Here is an 18,403-nt window from a genome sequence, read left to right as displayed (position 1 = left end):
CTACTTTGGGTCTATGAAATTATGTAACCCATTATTACTAATTCACTAAAATGTTATTGAGTGTCTGCTCGGTGCTAGGCATGATTGAACTATAGAAATTCGATGTTGAGTAACACACAGTCTCTGTCCTCAAGAAGTAAGAGCAATCAACATATATGAAATTTCTCGTGTGTTAGCTCCATGAGAGACATTTTGGTATTTCTCTATCCTCAGTGTCCATCGTAAGGACTGGCATTCCACAGGCCCTCAAATAATACTTGTTTAATTGAATGAGCATTTATGTGCCACTTACTGTGGTAAGTGCATTAAAAGTTCTATCTAATTTTATCTTGACAACAACCTATTAGGTAGGCATTTATTTTCTCCATTTTATAAATGAGAAAGCTGAGTCTCAGTAAGTAATATCCTAAAGTTATACGACAGGGTTTGGTTGTAAAAGTCATTCTCTTTTCATGACAGCAGGCCTTGGTCATTTATGGTGGAAGTAATAGAGGAAAGAGGCACGTGAACTGCTGATTATAATACAGTGGTGTAAATCATAGGACAGTGTATTTAAGGTCTAAAGGGGAAGAGGCTGCTTGGTATTGAATCTTCATTCTACCGTTTATTAGTTTTCTGACACTGAGCAAACCCCTTCGCTGCTCTGAGCCCCAGTTTCCTGTCTGTAAAAAGGGGTTAACAATGGGGAAATTAAATAAAATAATTCAGGCAAAATGTTTATCATAATGCCTGCCACAAGTGCTCAAGTAATAGTAGCTGTTAATGCTATTTTTATAGAGTGCTTTGGATGCTCAAAAAAAGGAATTTTTTTTTTTCCTCCTGGATTTCCAGGGTGGGTGACATTTGTGGTTGGGCTCTGTTGAACACATAGGAATTCATCCAGTGAGAGGTAGATGGTGCCTGGGCAGAAAGAGAAGCATGAAACCTGGAAGGAGAGATCCCGCTGAGATGCATGGTATCTGCATTACCCTATGTAACTCCTAACACTTCCTTCCTTCACTTGTATACCTCGAGGGTGTCCAAACAGGAGTATCTGTGTTTAGAGAGGCTGACTTGAAAATAGACCATCTTATCTTACCGGACCATCTTCCCACTGAGTAGGTGAATTAGTCAGTGTCTGTACAGAGCGGAAGAAATGTGAGGTGATAGGGCAGGTTTAGGGCTATTAGTCCAGGAGGCCAGGGACCATTCCAGGCCAGCTTAAGAGCAATGGATGGCCCTAAAAATGAGCCTACAGCCTGCCTGAGATTCTAGAACAGTGTTTCTCAAACTTCTTTTTTCATTATCCCTGCTTTATGCATGAGAAGAGTAAGATTTTCACCTGTTTCTAAGAACCCACTTGAATGAGCCAGACTTCAGAGGACCTCTCAGGTAAGTTGCTTTCTGCAGCTGACTCTAGACTTGAAGGCTCCTGTTGCTGTTACAAAAAGCCACTTTTTATTATGCTTTCAGTTTTACTTCCAATGATTCCATCTAGAAAAATAATCTTGGCTACTACACTAATCTCCCAACTGGCTTCTCTCTGCTTCCAGATCTACCCTTTCACAATCTATTTTCCATATAGCAGTCCGAGTGACCTTTTAAGAATATAATCACGGGCCGGGTATGGTGGCTTATGCCTGTAATCCCAGCACTTTGAGAGGCTGAGGCAGGTACATCACCTGAGGTCAGGAGTTCGAGAGCAGCCTAGCCAACATGGTGAAACCCCGTCTCTACTAAAAATACAAAAAATTAGCCAGGCGTGGTGGCAGGCATCTGTAATCCCAGCTACTCAGGAGGCTGAGGAAGGAGAATCGCTTTAACCTGAGAGGCAGAGGTTGCAGTGAGCTGAGATCACGCCATTGCACTCCAGCCTGGGCAACAAGAGTGAAACTCTGTGTAAAAAAAAAAAAAAAAAAAGAAAAAAGAAAAGAAAAGAATATAATCAGATCTTGTCTCTCCCCAATGCAAAACTCTCCAATAACTTTCCATTGAACTTAGAATAAAATTTGGACTGTGTATCACAGCCCCAAAAGTCTCCCTGATCTGACTCCTACCTGTTGCTCTAATCTCATCTGATACCATTCCTGTGTGCTGGGGAAGGTGCTTCCACGTGCAGTAAAAAAGCCATCGGGCAGAAAGTCACAGCTGTTTGCAGCGAGCAGCTTTTGATGTGTGGAGGTCATGTCAAGAGTATATGGTGGGCGCCAATAGCAGTGGCTGTAGCTCCCAAAGGGCATGGAAGAGGATTTGTGTGCTCAGAAGAGGCAGGAGAGACATCTCAGAAAAAGTGAGTTATGGAGCTACTATATGAAAACAGGTTAGGAGTAAAATGATCTGAAAAATTTTTAGAAGCAAAACTATGTGAAAGAGAGATGGGTATCATATTCCATGCAGGAGGAACATCATGCAAGGAAACCTTATAGCAGAAGGGAGTGGCCTCACGTGAGCACCCAAAAGGGAACTGGCTGGGGTGTGATGCAAAAATTAAGCTGGAAAAATCAATAGGGGCCCGACCACAGGGACCCTTTCAGGCCATGATAAGGGCTAAAATCTGTCTTAAGAGCAGGAGAGGCCAGGCATGGTGGCTCATGCCTGTAATCCCAGCACTTTGGGAGGCCAAGGCTGATGGATCACTTGAGGGCGGGAGTTCGAGACAAGCCTGGACAACATGGTGAAGCCCCGTCTTTACTAAAAGTACCAAAATTAGCTAAGCGTGGTAGCACTTGCCTGTAATCCCAGCTACTCAGGAGGCTGAGGCAGATGAATGGCTGAAACCCTGGAGGCGGAGGTTGCAGTGAGCCGTGATCACACCACTGCACTTAAGTCTGGACAACCAGAGTGAGACTCCGTCTTGAAAAAAAAAAAAAAAAAAAAAAGCAGCAGGAGAGCCTCTGAAGGGATCTGGCTGTGTGTGACTAGCTGAGGCACAATGTGGCCAGATTTGTTTTAAATGATTGTTCTCATTGCAGTGTGAACACTAAGTAGATGAGCATACGCAGGCTTACAAGGATACAGGATGGCCAACTGGTACTGACTTGCCTGCAACTTTGCTGGTTTCAGCACTGAAATGTCTGCATCCTGGAAACTCTTCAATCATAGGCAAACCAGCATGGTTGGTTACCCTATGCTAGGCAGTAGTTTAAGTGGGAGATTAGGGTTATCTCATGGAAGAGGCAGGATCGTCTGTTCCCTAGACTTACTCCAGAAGACCTTAAAGGGTCAGCATTGTGATCCCCAATTTCTGAAAGCCCCTTCAAATTAGCCACCTAATATATATAAGAAACACAGCAACACATACACACCTAATGTGCAAATTACTTCAGGTGAGCCTTGATTTTTTTTTTTTTTTTACACAGGCCTGGTGGCATCACGTTTTTCACATCTCTGCATCTGGACCCTGCCCAAGCGAAGGCTGATCTAGGTAAGAAGGTGGACTAAATCATGGCAGCAGCTTCTGTTCACTGACACACTGCGCTCTGGCCCTGGGCTTCTGTGCAATGTTTTCACCCACAGGGTTCTGATTCCCGCTTTGTTTTTCCTCCCACATTGTTATGTTAATTCCACTAAAGCTGTTCTTTGCCCATGCTGTACTACAGAGCAGATTAGTAAATTCCAGTTGTCTCCTAAATAAAGTAAGTATTTCCGCTCCTGATTTCAAAGCTGCCTCCCAACTCCTTACTTATCTAAGGCTTCCTACTTTTTTCTAGTCACTCAAGGCAGAAGACTTTTGTTACCAATCAATCAAAAAGAATCAAGGAAGGAATGCTATTTCTATTCCTATTATGAATCGCTAACTAGGCCCACTATGTGCCAGACACTATTTTAAACACTTTCTGTATATATTTGTTAATATTTGTATTAATAAGTGATTCACTCAATGGACAGATTTTTATTGATCACCCATGATTTTCTAGTTGATCTCTGAAACATAGGACATGGCAGTGAACAAAACTCTTTTCATGACAGTTACATTCTATACCTGTGGGGAGAGGCAGAATGTAACCAATAGAAATATAATATGGCAGATGACAAGTTCCATAGAGACAGATGCCTCAGGGAAAGGGACTCAACAGTGATGGTGGCCGTAGGCACTATTTTAAATTGGGTGACCAAGGAAGCCTTTCTAATGAGGCATCATTTGAGCAGATATCTGAAGGTAGCCCCAGATTGAGTCATAAAGATTCTGGGGCAGTTCAGGCAAAGGGAAGAGCAAAAATATATTTTTTCAGTTTATGTTAGAATTGAAATCATACCTTTCATTTTTCTATCAGGGATGGATCAACATTTCATAGATCCATTTTTTTCCTTTGTTTAGTATCTGAGAGCATTAAAATTTTTTTTCTTTACTTTTCACATTCCCTACTGCCATTTAAATTTGATTTTTAATGGAAAGTTTGGTATCAATTTATTCTTTTATTCTCTTACTGAATTTTTATACTTTTCATATTTTTCTCTCCTTGATATATGTTCTAATGGTAGAAAGCCAATTTTGTTCCTAATTATGATTTTATTATCTACTTTAATGTTTTGTTTATTGGAAAGTAAAGATCAAGCTGTCATCATCATTATCCCTGGCTACAAATAATAATATGCTTGGATTTTCAGGTAGAGACGCAGGTTGGATTTGTGTCTTTAGATAATTACATTTTAATCCACTATTTACTGAATATGTGTCATGTTTTATGTACTGCAGGGAATACAAAGATGGTGACAATGACAGTCTTCCCTTTAGAGAGCCTTTAATCAAATAGGAACAATACATTGCAAAAGGTTCATTGCCAATAGAAAGCAGGGTGTATTGGGATTCTATTCTTGGATAATGAGGCTCTGCAGCACATAATAGTAGCAATTACTTATATATTACCTGCTATGTACCAGTCACTGTATTCTGAATGCCAGTGTATCTATCAGGTATTGACTAACTTTAGGGATTAGAAATTAAGGCTCACAAAGATTACGTAACTATGTAATGTGCTAAGCGGAAGAGCTGGGATTTTAACCGAGCAGTATAGTCCTAAAGCTGTACTGGGAGTAAGGAGGGAGGGAAACCCTTGCCCTCAAGAATATGAGGCATGGGCCTCAAGGAAACCAAAAGTATAAGTTCACGGGTATGGTTAGGATTGGACAAAACAATCTAAAAGAGGTAGCTAAGCAGACTTGAGACCGAGAGCAGGATATGGAGACATCATAAACCATTGAGACTGAGAGATAAAAGCCTAAGACAGTCCCAAGTTGAAAAGTTTTACCTTTATACACAGGCAAGGACGGAGTGATTAAAGGCACCCCCTCAGGTGGTATATGTTAAGTGCAAATAGTGTTTGGATCAAAGCAGATAGAAAAGCCTTGGAAGTGCTGGAGTGAAGCGGTGACTGCATCCTGGGTCTCATTTAAGCTAACAGTGAATGTTCTTCTAGAATAGAAGTGGAAATAATATGCATTGATTAGTTCATTCATTTTTCATTCATTTAAATTTTTTTTACATTCAGTGCTGTTACTTATTTTTGACACTTCATTTGCTTTTTTTCTAGTTTTCATATTCTTGATGAAGAATTGGCTTCTTCCTGCCCGTACCCACCTCATATTTACATTTCTTTTCTTTTTTGAGACAGAGTTTCGCTCTTGTTGCCCAGGCTGGAGTCCAATGGCACAATCTCGGCTCACTGCAACCTCTGCCTCCTGGGTTCAAGCAATTCTCCTGCCTCAGCCTCCCAAGTAGCTGGGATTACAGGCATGCACCACCATGCCCAGCTAATTTTTTTTGTATTTTTAATAGAGACAGGGTTTCACCATGTTGGTCAGGCTGGTCTCGAACTCCTGACCTCATGTGATCCACCCGCCTCAGCCTCCCAAAGTGCTGGGATTACAGGCATGAACCACTGCACCCAGCCTTCTCATATCTAAATTTACACCATTTCCTTTGCCTGTTTTCACCCCTTACTGTCTTGTGGTATCTCTTTTTTTGCTCTGGAAATCTGGGTTCTGATCCTATTTGTGCCCTGAATTTACTGTCTACCTAGAAAAGTAATTTGGTGAGTGGGTTTCATTTCCTTGCAGGGGGGACTATGGAATTGCACGGCAAGTAAGGAGAGCAAAAGGCATTTTGACAGATGAGGACACTGAGGTGCAATGAGGTTAAGTGACTTGCGCAAGAGGACTGTTAGTAATTGGCAAAGCTGGACTTGAGTCCAAGCCTTCAGACACTGCTTTTTTCTTAGTTTGCCCTGCCCTGGTAGAAACCATCTCAGGTGAAGATCGATCAGTCTTAGACCAGTCGTACATGGTGTGAGTGCTCCATATTCTATGACTTAAAGACGAGGAATTAGTAAATGAGTAGGCCTGTTTTCTGAATGAGACCTATTGTCCCCAATCAGTCCTGTAAGGAATTTCAAGAGCCAGGTCTCTGGGTCAAAGCACCTGGGTTCAAATTGCAGCTCAGCAGCTTACTAGCTGTGAGACCCTGGATAAGTTACCCTCCTGTGCCTCAGCTTCTTTCTTGTAAATGGAGATAATAATAGTACCTACTTCATAGGCTTTTCTGTAAAAATCAATGTGTTAAAACAAGTAAAGCCCTTGGAAGAGTGGCCAGTACGTGGTGAGTGATCACTAAGCAGCAGTAATTATCTTAATTATTTGAAGACATAGACTGTTCCTTCGTCTTTTGCTTGAGAACCAAAGCATAGAAACACTTGATGTTCTTAAGCAGTGTCTTAGCTGCAGGTAGAAGCATTAGGACTTTGCCATCTGCGAAGACCCCTGACCGTATTAATACTTCTACTTAAGTGAAGCTGAATTCCTTTCATTGACTTCACAACCTGTCGTTCTCCACTGACAGGGTGACCCTGAAAATGAAAATCTTCCTGTGATGGCTAACATATATAGTCGAGAATGAAATGATTTATATCTAGTCATATTTTTAGAGTGAATTTTCATAGGGGCAGGAAAGAGAAAGTATTACAAGTGAGAAGAAAGGAAATATAAAGAGGCTGGTTAGAGGTGCTTAAAGACAAAGTATCCATGTGAAATAGCGTGGAGGAAAATGTCTGACAAGTAGTGGGAACTCCAGGAATGATTTTTTTTTCTTTTTTTTCTTTTTTTTGCGACAGGGTCTCACTCTGTTACCCCGGCTGGAGTGCAGTGGCGTGATCTTGGCTCACTGCAACCTCTGCCTTCCGGGTTCAAGCAATTCTCCTGCCTCAGCCTCCCAAGTAGCTGGGACTATAGGCGCCTGCCAACATGCCTGGCTAATTTTTGTAATTTTAGTAGAGATAGGGTTTTACTATCTTGGCCAGGCTGGTCTCGAGCTCCTGACCTTGTGATCTGCCTGCCTTGGCCTCCCAAAGTGCTGGGATTACAGGAATGTGCTACTATGCCCAGCTAACTTTTGTATTTTTAGTAGAGACAGGGTTTCACCATGTTGGCCAGGCTGGTCTTGAACTCCTGACCTCTTGATCCACCCTCCTCGGCCTCCCAAAGTGCTGGGATTATAGGCATGAGCCACTGCACCTGGGGGGCCTCAGGAATGATTTTTAAAAGGAAAATGTACCATTTGCTTTGGGGGCCCTCTAACTGACTATTTCTCTCAAACTTCCTTCAGCAAAATTCACGTCTCACATCTTTACATATTGATCTTGCTACAATATTCGGATAAATTGCTTATTTAAATAAAATTATGTATGTGAGATTCCTTAAGAAAGTATGAGGCATTATGGAATTTTGAGGCATTGTAGCCTCAGTTCAACTTTGACAATAATAAAAAATATTTGACTGGGGCAGAATCTGAAGGGAACAATATATGGGTGAGAATTTCTTGGATGATTTTGACATCCATGTGAAAAGTTCTTCTAAGTGTGTGTGTGGGATGGGAAGAGTGCTGTTTTCCAGCTTTCTCTGCTTTAATGGGTACTAAATTTTGACTTCACTGAGGCCAGACCTAGCAGTTTTCAGGCCAGAAAATATATAGCCCGCACTGTGTAAAGTGTTCTAAGCTTAGTTTTTGAAGATTCATTTCTTTATTTAAAAGCAAAGGAAATGGGAAGAGATATAGAGAAATAGGGGCTACCTACCTTCTTGAATTTCTTTCAAAATAGAGGTAGTGAAAGAAGAAAATAGATGGTAAAACTTAGAAGAGTGAGGAGGTTTTCTTCCAGAATGTCAGTTCTTTCCCTCGAAATAACCTAGGAAGTCTCCATAATTGAAATCCTAGCTCTTAAAGAATAATTCCTTCAGGTTGGGCATGGTGGCTCATGCCTGTAATCCTAGCACTTGGGAGGCCAAGGCAGGCGGGTCACTTGAGCCCAGGAATTTGAACCCAGGCTGGGCAACATGGCAAAACCCTGGCTCTAAAAAACAAAAACAAAAACAAAAACCAACCAACCAAACAAACAAAAAACAAATCAGCTGAGCATTGTGGTATGCCTCTGTAGTCCCAGCTGCTTGGGAGCCTGTCGTGGGAGGATTGCTTGAGCCTCGGATGTCAAGGCTGCAGTGAGCCATGATCATGCCACTGCACTCCACCTTCCAGCCTGGGTGAGACCCTGTCTAAAAAAAAAAAAAAAATCGTTTCCTCCTCTGAAAGGAAACTGGTTTTACTATTTAAAGCAGATGTGGTAAGAAAAATTCTTTCTAAAAGTTCTCAGTGTAACAAATTCCCTATCTAGCCCTGTGGGTTGGCACCCAGATTTTGAAAAAGAAATCCTGATGTAACTGAACCATTGCACTTGGATTGTTGGAAACACTAAAGTGTGGAATGCGGAAAGATTTCTGATTGTCCCGCTATTCTACAAGTCTAAATATGGGTTACACAGGGATCTTGTCGTTGGTAATATTCACAGTATGGGAGTTGGCAACATGGAAAACTACGTCATATATGCTGAATATGATCCTATGCTCACAAGAATATAACGGCTAGTATTGGGGCTGGAAACACTTGATTGATCCCTTAAGTAGCAGTGGATCAAATTATGTGTGCTAAGGAGTTGTCTAATTAACTGAATCAAAAAAAAACATTGATGATTGGGGTCTACTTTGTATTTGAAATGAAAAATTTATGATTTGGAGTATTATGGAATATAGCTTAAGAGAGCAAACATTCTTTGCCTTTCCAAGAAGATTGTATAACATAATGTACACAAAATACTGGCTCAGAATGGAAGCGGTTCTGAAGGCCAACTCATCCAAGCATATGGTCTTTCACACAGAGGTAAAATCAATCGGATCTAGCAATGGATTGGAATCTGAGAGGGGGAGGTATTCAGAAGGACTTACAGGTCTGTGGAAACAGAATTTCCTTAGAATTTCTGTCAAGTAGTCATCAACATGCACTTGAAAATGTTCAATGACAGCAAACCTTCCAAAGAAACCCATTTCATTTGGATGTTTTTACTTTTCTTTGGGAAAAGAAAATAATATTTTTCATTGAGCTGCTTCTTTTTTATACCCTTTTCTGTGTCACTTACTCCTTCTTCATCCTCTATAAGCTTAATAACCCAGAAATTGTTGTTTATAGGTTCCAGTGAGGCCACATTAATAATAATAATATATATTATATTGAACCTTAGTTCTTTCCTGTTTACATAGGATTTAATTGACCTCTTAAAAGCTCCTTCAGTTATTTCCTGAAGTTTCTTTCTTTCTTTTTTTTTTTTTTTTTAATTTTTTATTTGAGACAGAGTCTTGCTGCCCAGGCTGGAGTGCAGTGGCGCAATTTCGGCTCACTGCAACCTCCACCTCCTGGGTTCAAGCGATTCTCCTGCCTCAGCCTCCCAAGTAGTTGGGATAACAGGCACCTGCCACCACGCCTGGCTGATTTTTGTATTTTTAGTAGAGACAGGGTTTCACCATGTTGTCCAGGTTGATCTCGAACTCCTGACCTCAGGTGATCCGCCTGCCTTGGCCTCCCAAAGTGCTGGGATTACAGGTGTGAGCCACCGTGCCCGGCCTATTTCCTGAAGTTTCATTTGTGCTCACCAATTGGACCAATCATATTTTCCTCTATCCTCCTCCTCACATCTTGTTCTGGCCTCTGGTGCCCTGCATTACAATGGTGCTACGCTGGTTACAGCAGGCTTTTGCAATGACCATTTTGAGTTCTTAGGGAACGAAGTAGATGGGGCATGGGGGAGAATGGTCCCTTTTCTAACACCAAGCATGCTTTCTCACCTGGGCCCTGAAGCAGCACTGCTTGGTTTCGTGGTCTCATAAAATTTTTTATGAACACAAAGAAACTTCTACCTTCTTTCTTCTGTCTGAGCCAGATACTGTTTTTCTCCATTGTCTTTATCTTTCTCTCTCACCTCATCCACCTTACTGACAACTTCCCCTCTTTCCCCAGGTTCTTGTAACCAATTATGTCCTCCTCCTTGTACTTCCAATCTCAAAACTGTCTCCCTGCCTATCTAGTTGTGTAATAAACCTATAAAGGATTCCTTATTCATCAGTTTCACAAAGAAATAGACTGGGTATCTCAGATTGGGGCCAGGTGGGTCACCCTGATATACAGCAACTTTATTATGAGGTTCTTCAGCTGCTCCATCATTGTTCTGTGGGATATATGGTATTGCCCTTGTATTAGAAAACCTCTGGCAAGATCAATCTTGTATTTACTGCATGCTTTCTAACAGTTGCCTCCCTCTCACTCCCTTCCCTATTCTCTTCTTCCTAAAGTCACATTCTTTGATTCATTATCCTTCATATTACTGAAATCCTGTGCTTTCTCTTTTCTTTTTTTCTATTTTTAAAAACACTTTCTGATGAGCTAGAATATTGACAGTTTTTAATCACTACTCAGTGTGCTACACTTAGAGGACTATTGACTTTGGGACTACATTGACCTTGTGTTGAAGCCCAACTCTGCCACTTCCTTCTCGTGAACCTCTTGTGAATCCATTTATGATCCATAAAGTGAAGGTAACAACCTTATGAGGCAGAAGTTAAATTGCTGGGGTTAAAGGAGCTGAAAAATAAAGAATTTCCAACTCTGTGTCAAACCACATAACCAGTGTCAGTATCCTACACTTCTTCCCCTTTCTGTCCCATCCCTTGGTGACTAAGTTGCACCTCCCTGTGCAGATGGCTGTACCCATCACTCATGAAGAGCCACATAACACTCTCACCGCATGTGTGGTACCTTTCTTCATCTTGCTTTTCCTCGTCCAGATAACTGAGTATACCAATGGTCTCTGCTTAACTTTATCATGGAATCTCCATTTAGTATGTGGGTTGATCATTTAAACAAAAGTCCACCCATTCCACCTCTTAGTACTTTAGTAATTACATCAAATTTTCATTAATACCATAAAATCTATAAGTGTCTTAAATAGAAAACACATTTCTTTTTTTCTTTTTTTTTTGGAGATGAAGCCTCACTCTGTCGCCCAGGCTGAAGTGCAGTGGTGCAATCTTGGCTCACTGCAAGCTCCGCCTCCCGGGTTCACGCCGTTCTCCTGCCTCAGCCTCCCGAGTAGCTGGGACTACAGGCACCCGCCACCACGCCCGGCTAATTTTTATTTTTAGTAGAGACGGGGTTTCACCTTGTTAGCCAGGATGATCTCGATCTCCTGACCTCGTGATCCGCCCGCCTCGGCCTCCCAAAGTGCTGGGATTACAGGCGTGAGCCACCGTGCCCTGCCGAAAACACATTTCTTTAATTTGAATCATTGTGTTTGAAATACTATTCATGGCTGTACATTATAATGGCGGTTAGTGATATGTACACACAATTGTATAAGTGATCACATTTCTAATTGCATTTGTGAATAGCATTTTACATATTTTCTTTGAAACATCTTAGATTGAGCAAGAACTAACTGTAGCGGCAGTAATGAGATTTTGGGTCTGGGAAGGAAATTAAGACTGAAGAAAAGAAATAGGGAAATGTTGTATCCTACCTCCCAACATCAAAATTAAAAAAAAACCCCATAATTCATTTTTCCTCCATTAATAATTAAATTCCAAGAACCATTGCTGGAATTACATTTCCATGCCCTGAAGTTACTTATATTATAAATGTTGGCATTTGCTGAAACATTTAATGTTCCAAAACATGTTTTTTTAATCGACATATAATATTTGTACTTATTTATAGGATACATGGTGACATTTTGTTACATGCATAGAATGTGTAATGATTAAGTCAGGATATTTAGGACAGCTGTCTCCTAGAGCAATTATCATTTCTACATGCTGGGAACATTTCAAATCTTCTCTTCTAGCTATGTGGAATATACAATATGTTGCTGTTAACTATAGTCACTCTACTATTGCCCATCAGAACTTATTTCTTCTATCTATTTGTATGTTTGTACCCATTAACCTACCCCTTTTCATTCCCCTGTCTCCACATCCCCTTCTCAGTCTCTGGTAACTATAATTCTACTCTCTACTTACATGATACCAATTTTTTAGCTCCCACATATGACTGAAAACATGCGATATTTGTCTTTCTGTGCCTGGCTTATTTAATGACCTCCAGTTCTATCCATGTTGTTGCAAATGACATGATTTCATTATTTTTATGGCCAGATAGTATTTCATTATGTATATACCACATTTTCTCTATCCACTCATCTGTTTATACACACAGGTTGATTCCATATCTTTTGCTATGCAGTAAACATGAGGGTGCAGGTATCCCTTTTTTATACTGATTTCCTTTATATTGATTTCCTTTCCTTTGGATAAATACCTAGTAGTGGGATTGGAATTGCTAGATCATATGGTAGTTTCTTTTTTTGAGATATCTTCATCCATAATGACTATACTAATTTACATTTCCACCAACAGTGTATGAGTTCCCTTTTCTCTGCATTCTCAGTAGCATCTGTTATTTTTTTGTCTGCTATTAGCCATTATAACTGAGTTAAAATGACATCTCATTGTGGTTTTGATTTGCATTTCCCTGATTAGTGACATCAAACATTTTTTCATATACCTGTTGGGCGTTTGTATGTCTTTTGAGAAATATTCTTGTCCTTTGCCCATTTTTCAACGGGTTTATTTGTTTTTGTTTTTTTTATTGTTGAGTTGTTTGAGTTCCCTGTATATTCTGTATATTTGTTTCTTGTCAGATGAAAAGTTTGCAAATATTTCCCCCATTCAACAGGCTGTGTCTTCACTCTGCTTTGCTGTGCAGAAGCTTCCTAGTTTAACATAGTCCCATTTGTCTATTTTTGGTTTTGTTGCCTGTGCTTTTGAGGTCTTAGCCATAAAATCTTTGCCTAGTCCATAGTTCTGAAGTGTTTCCCTTATGTTTTCCACTACTAGTTTCATGTCTTACGTTTAAGTCTTTAATCCATCTTGAGTTGATTTTTTGTTTATATCAAGAGATATAGCAAGTCTAGTTTATTTCTTCTACAGATGGATGTCCAGTTTTCCCAGCACTGTATATTGAAGGGGGTGTCCTTTCCCTGATGTATGTTCTTGGTGCCCTTGTCAAAAATCAGTTGGTTGTAAATATGTGAATTTATTTCTGGGTTCTCCATTCAGTTCTATTGGTCCAAAAAACATGGTTTTTAGAAGAAAGACTTGATATAAATTTATTTGGCTTAAATAAATGCAGCTAAATGCATCTTTTTCCTGATGGTATTGGGCTTTTTGAGAAGGATATTCTTGGTAATCCTGATCTCTTAATCTCTACAGAATCATCCAACTGGAAAAGTGATTTATTATGCAAGTGTGTATCTACCTTAGAAAATATTACTTAATCTGATGACAAAAGAATAAATAATATGCTCAATAGTGGCCTCATCTGGTTCGCAGATTTATTTTGCAATTTATGCTGACTGCAACTTTTTGGAAAAGGCTATTACCAAAAAAAAAAAGAAAAAAAAAAGGCTTTTTATAAAAAGCTGGATCTCCGGGCCCAGCTCCTTCTCATTACAGACCTATTTGCTATACTTATTATATATTTGCTTTTATTTCAAAGTGTCTTTGAAATTTGCCACAGACAATGTAAAATCTTCCTGATGTTAGAACTGTGTTCAGAGTTCTTTAATTCCCAGAAATTCCCTGGTATTTTTGTAAGAGGAAGAAACTTACCCTTCTTCCCATTAGGAATCTCAACAGTAGCCATTTGTCTCAAAATTCCATTTGAATTTTTTTATTGCGTATATTTATTCCTTCAACCAAATTTGAAGTTTTAGCAATGTCAAATTCAGAAATTGTTTTTATTAAACTGTTTTATGTTTTCAAAGGATTTTTATTTATGTGTTTTGAGGATGTGTTTTGAATCCTAGGAGCATAGTAGGTTTCTAGAAGCAGCATGAGGCTGCTATAACAAGTTATCTAGGGCAACAAAGCTTTGGTTTTTTTATTAGTTTCATAAATGTATATTTATATTCCCCTTTATTCTTTTCAAGCCAGCCATTCTAAAAAGTAATGTCCTTTTTTTGTTTTTGCCTTTCTATTAAGCTCAATTAACAGACTGTTGAGAATGAATTTGTGGAATCATCTGGAAATGCTTCCAAACTTGTGTGTAAATGGTGTAAAAGAACTATTGTGACATCTCTAACTGCAGGAATTGTGGATATGAGATTTTTGTATAAAGTATCGAAATTGTGAGTGGCAATCAAATGGGGAGTTCCCAGAGCAGCTCAGTTTATTAAGAGGAAGCTGTGTATTGTTCATCTCAAGGTGACACCACTTTTTTTTGCTAAGCCCTTTGGGTCAGACTGTGGCTGCTGTGACCTAGAAGGTCTCTGTCTTAGCACTGGTGACTGAGACTTTAATTCTTTTAAATTCCAATATCAAGGGATAGGGGCTAGTTAGATCTGGTTTAGATATTACCTTTAGAACCTGCAGCCTTGTGCCAAAGTTGGGGTTGGTTTAAATGCTTGAGCAGATACCAACTGTCCACAGCCACAGCCAACCTCCTAATCACAAAGAGGACCATGTCAAACTTTGACACTTTGACCCTTTTTATTATATCCCCTGTGGCAGAAACTGAAATTCAGTCACAATTCTTTTACTTGACTTGAGGCAAACTTAATGGTGATGTCCAGTTTTAACCTTTGTCACTCTCTCTGGGGTATTGTGGGACAAGTTCTTCTCTAGGCTCTGACAGAAACCTTAAACCATGAGCACTAACATACTTTCAGGACAAAGAGGAATTCCTAACAGGAATTTTGCAAACATTATGTGTTTTTTGTCCTTGCTTCTAGATGGATTAATTTATATTCTGATCAAGGGGCATATAGATCATAGTGTTAATTGCTTAATAAACACAATCTGTTAACCATATTTTTCTGAAGAGAAGCAAAATAATCCTTATATTAGAGGCCCCCTGATGGCCTCCCATAACAGATTCGTTATTTCTCCCTGAACTTTTAAGAAATGCAGTATTTTGTCACTTTTACCCAGAGAGACTTTTAAAATAGTCCTGGATTCAAGTTCCATTTCTGTGACTGAATAACTCTGTGACTTTGGACAAGTTACTTAACCTCCCTAAGCTTACATGATTCTCATGGGTAAAATGGAAGAATTATTAGTACCCGCTCATAGGACTATGAGAATTACAGTTGGCCCATTAATAACATGGGTTTGATCTCAGTGGATCCATTTTTACGTGAATTTTTTCAATAAAAGTTATACCAAGTGTGCCTGTCTCTCCTCCCTCCCTTCTCCTTCACCTCTTCTGGCTCTGCTGTCCCTGAGACAGCAAGACCCCTCCTCTTCCTTCTCCTCCTCAGCCTACTCAATGTGAAGACAATGAGGATAAAGACCTTTAGGATTATCCACTTCCACTTAATAAAGAATAAATACGTTTTCCCTTCCTTGTGATTTTCTTAATGACATCTTCTTTTCTCTAGCTTACTTTATTTTAAGAATACAGCATCTAATACATATAACATACAAATATATGTTAATCAACTGTTTGTGTTATCAGTAAGACTTATGGTCAACAGTAGGCTATTAACAGTAAAGCTTTTGGGGAACCAAAAGTTATACATACATTTTTGACTGTGCAGGCAGGGGGTCAGCACCCCAACCCCTGCTTTGGTCAAAGGTCAACTGTAAATGAATGAGGCATGGTGTACATTTAGCCAAAGGCCTAGCACTGGTTAAGACCTCATGAAATGTTGGCTGTATTAGTCTGTTGTCATGCTGCTAATAAATACATATCTCAGGCTGGGAAAGAAGTTTAATGGACTCACAGTTTCGCACAGCTGGGCAGGCTTCACAATCATGGTGAAGGCAAAGGAGAAGCAAAGGCACATCTTACATGGTAGCAGGCAACAGAGCTTGTACAGGGGACCTCCCATTTATAAAACCATCAGATCTCGTGAGACTTATTCATTACCATGAGAACAGTATTGGGAAAACTGCCACCATGATTCAGTTATCCCCACCTGGCCTGCCCATGACACGTGGGGATTATTACAATTCAAGGTGAGATTTGGGTGGGGACACAGCAAACCATATCATTGGCTAATGTCATCTCTCTCCTCTCCTCTTTCTTTCTCCTTCTTAACCAAGTATGAATCTACTCATTTCATTACCTCACCTAAATATTTAATTTTTACTAGATTTTTACTGCTTGTCCACAAATTGCTATCTTCCTGCCTCTTGATTAGTCTACCAAGAAAAACATGAGCTTGGCACACAGCAGTGGTGAGTCCAGTTGCCCTTGTTGGATTGGGATGCATGCCTCCAACTCATGGCCCAATGCTTCCCTTGCTGGGTTACCCAGCCCTTTCTACCCTGGGTAGATCCTTCTGTTGAAGCAGTCTGTATATATGGTCACTGGTATTTTACGAAGTGCATTTCAAAATAACTAACTCTTAGGATGGATTTCATGAAATAACGCTGGATTAAGATGAAGAGGGCCTTCCTTGATCCTCATGGTAAACAAAAGAGTTTGTAAAACTCTAATACCAGTATCTCTCCCTGAACAACAGCAACAAAGCAAAAAGGAAGCAAACACACCTGTGAAACTGTTGCCTATATAATCTCTTGTAGGATTCTGAGTATTTGATGGGATATGAATTTTTTCTTAAAAGGTATCTACTTTAAGATTTAATAAAATTATATTTAAATGAGAAATCTTTACAAGGTGGCTTTGAGTCCACTTGCTTCACTGCATATAGTACTATATTGTATTTTAAGTCCTATCCAGCAATACATTTTTAAAATCCTATACAGCAATACATTTTTAAATTTGGGGCTTTTTAAAAATGGCATTTTGTTTCATTGGTCTTCTTTCTTTAAAAAAAAAAAAAAAGAAAAAAGTGAGTGCCAGTGGTACTAGGGTAGTGGAAACAGCAGCATACAGAGAGTCCAGAAACCTGGATTTGAGTCCAGTTCCATTGCTCACTAGTTGTCTGACCAGGGGCAAGTCGCTTTGAAATTTCTTGTCTCCTTTAGCCTCCTTGGGTGTACAGTGACAATAACAGCATCTGCTACGTCTGCCTCACATGGTGGTGATTTGGCTCAAATGGAAGTTCAAACCAAAGAACTTCCTTTGTGGATGTTTTAAACAGATGTCATATTACTGTGATTTATAAAAAGATTTCCAGTATTTTATAAAATTGAAACACACATAATGTGAGATAATTAAAATAGGTTTTCCATCCATGTTACTAGGTTTATAAATGAACAGACGTTTTAACAACAACAACCAGAAAATAGGTTTTCTGTCAACAGATGTGGCTATCAGGGAAGTGGGAGAGATGGCACATCAGCTTTGTCTTGGAGAGCCCCCATGGTTCCCACCTTCCTCCTTGAGAGCTGTACTGTGTGACAGACCTTTAAAAATGAGAGTACCATCAAAGCGCCCTGCCTGCATCCTCAATCCTCTATACAGTGGGGTTACAATCGTCTGTTTGCAGTTGCCTGTTGAAAAACCGGCCAGGCGCGGTGGCTCACACCTGTAATCCCAGCACTTTGGGAGGCCGAGGCGGGCGGGTCACGAGGTCAGGAAATCGAGACCATCCTGGCTAACACGGTGAAACCCCGTCTCTACTAAAAATACAAAAAATTAGCCTGGCGTGGTGGCGGGCGCCTGTAGTCCCAGCCACTCAGGAGGCTGAGGCAGGAGAATGGCGTGAACCCGGGAGGCAGAGCTTGCAGTGAGGCAAGATGGCGCCGTGCAGCCTGGGCGACAGAGCAAGACTCCGTCTCAAAAAAGAAAAACCTACTTAAACCCCTTGTGCTCTCTAATTGGAAAGCCATTGTTCAACAGCAGCTTCCTTAATCAGAAAATGCAAATTTGATGTAACATATGCAACCATTGTTCCTGATATAAAGTTCTCATAAAAGCAAACTCCACAGAATGTGTTCACATATCTAAAAAAGATACTCCCGATATTTGAAAAGGAAGCTCTCTTTGTCTTACTAACTACAAAGTTAAATGTACCAAGCCCACCTTTAGCGAGATGCTGTGCTGTCACCATTGTTGGTAAAGCCTTAAATGTTCAATGAGTAGGAA

General features: G+C 40.1%; 1 protein-coding gene across 5 annotated transcripts in view; it reads left to right on the top strand.

Moving 5' to 3' along the window:
* The window catches only part of FMN1 (formin 1), a 434,649-nt gene that overhangs the window by 11,349 nt on the left and 404,897 nt on the right, over positions 1-18,403 (top strand). For all 5 annotated transcript variants that reach the window (XM_063716551.1, XM_024232602.3, XM_063716552.1 and 2 more), the window contains one exon: positions 3,339-3,403. The gene's annotated coding sequence lies outside the window, so the exon portion shown is untranslated. The remainder of the gene's footprint in view (positions 1-3,338; positions 3,404-18,403) is intronic.

Source organism: Pongo abelii, chromosome 16 (genome assembly GCF_028885655.2).
Source record: "Pongo abelii isolate AG06213 chromosome 16, NHGRI_mPonAbe1-v2.0_pri, whole genome shotgun sequence".
Taxonomy (NCBI): Eukaryota; Metazoa; Chordata; class Mammalia; order Primates; family Hominidae; genus Pongo; species Pongo abelii.
The sequence above is the reverse complement of the archived record's forward strand: the minus strand, read 5'-3'. Positions and strand labels throughout refer to the sequence as shown.